A 1,737-nucleotide genomic window follows, 5' to 3' on the forward strand; every position below is an offset into this window, starting at 1 on the left:
ATAGGCCTCACCCCGGCAAGCCAGAAGGAGGATTTGGGGGTATATTCATAGGTGAGAGAGTCTTCTAGAGTTCTTGACTCACAGAGAGTAAAACAGTTGGATAACCTGGTCAGTAGGAGATTACAGGGGACTCTTTGCTGGCCCTGGGTGTAGGCCTCTGTTGCATTGCCAATATGCAGTTCTGGGTCACAGTCCCAGGACAGAGAGGAGCACTAGCACACTAGAGCTTGAGGACAGGGGATCAGGGACCTAGTCAAAGTTCCAAGTCAAAAAAGAGTGCTTGTGTTCACTCACAGACCAGAGCACAGTTCAGGAGTCAGAAGGAAAATGACAAATGTTGAAAGGGATGTTGAAAACTTGGAGACTATGTGCTGTTGATATAATTGTGAACTGATCCAAGTATTCTGAAGAGCAGTTTGGAACTCTGCCTAAGGAGCTACAAAAGCGTGCATCACTTTCGACCTAACAATACTACTTGTAAGTCTATATCCTAAAGAGATAAAAAATAAAAAGGAAAATGTCCTCCATGTACAAGAATATTTATAGAAGTATTTTTGTGGTGGCAAAGAACTAGAAATTGTGGGGAGGCCTATAAATTGGGAAATGGCTAAAAAGTTGTGGTATATGGTGTAATGGAATACTATTGTGCTATAAGAAATGATGAGCAAGGTGTTTTACAAAAACATGGGAAGGCTCCCATGAACTGATGCAAAGTGAAGTGAGCTGAATCAGGAGAACAGTGTACACAGTAACATCAAACTTGTGCACAAACATCTGGGTTTTTCAAAACTGAGGGGCTCCTTAACAGCTACCCAGAGTCTTGTCTGGTCAAATCACACAACTCTCTTCCAGTAAGCGAGCTTCCAAAGCAAAACCTCTCCTCCTACAGTTCTGAGAGTTCCAGCTTAATGACTACCCTCAGAGTTTATATACCCTTTTTAAGGGCCTGAGGGCTTCATACCTCTCACAGGCTTCACACTTCCCACTGGCTTCACACCTCATGTGACCTAATTAGCAAAAGGGTGTGGACCTTCCTACAAAAAATGTAAGACTCAATCAAAGGCACTTGATTGCCTTAGTGCTATGAAGCAGTCCCAAAGAAAAAAACAGAAGTCCTACTTTGCTTACCCTTACACTTGATTCAGAAAGAAAACAGATGAAGTTTAGTTTTATGTTGATAGTAACAATCCAAAGCACTTTTATGATGTCCTGAAAGCTATTTATAGGCCAAAGACCTATGTTGCACTGCAACTACTCAGTGCTGATGGAACCATATTGATTAGTGATAAGAACATGATCCTGAAAAATGGGCTATATACTTCCATAGCATTCTCAACAGACTATTATCAACTAATACTGAAGCCATTGACCATATACCTCAGGTTGAAGTCAGTCCCTCTCTAGCCAAACTTCCAACTGAAGAAGAAGTCTTGAATGCTATTAATCTCCTTTTGGGTGGCAAAGCACCTGGTGCTGATTCTTTTTTTGAAAATTTTTAATTAAAAAAACTTTTTTTAGTTTTCAACGTTCACTTTTATAAGATTTTGAGTTCCATTTTTTCTCCCTCCCTCCCTTCCCCCTTCCCCAAGATGGCATGCAATTTGATGTAGGCTACACATGTATAATCATATTAAACATATTTCCACATTACTCCAATTATGAAAGAAGAATCAGAACAAGAGGCAAAGCCAAGAGAGAAAATAAAGAAAATAACGTGTTTCTATCTGCATTCAGACT

The sequence above is a fragment of the Trichosurus vulpecula genome, chromosome 3, assembly GCF_011100635.1.
Source record: "Trichosurus vulpecula isolate mTriVul1 chromosome 3, mTriVul1.pri, whole genome shotgun sequence".
NCBI lineage: Eukaryota > Metazoa > Chordata > Mammalia > Diprotodontia > Phalangeridae > Trichosurus > Trichosurus vulpecula.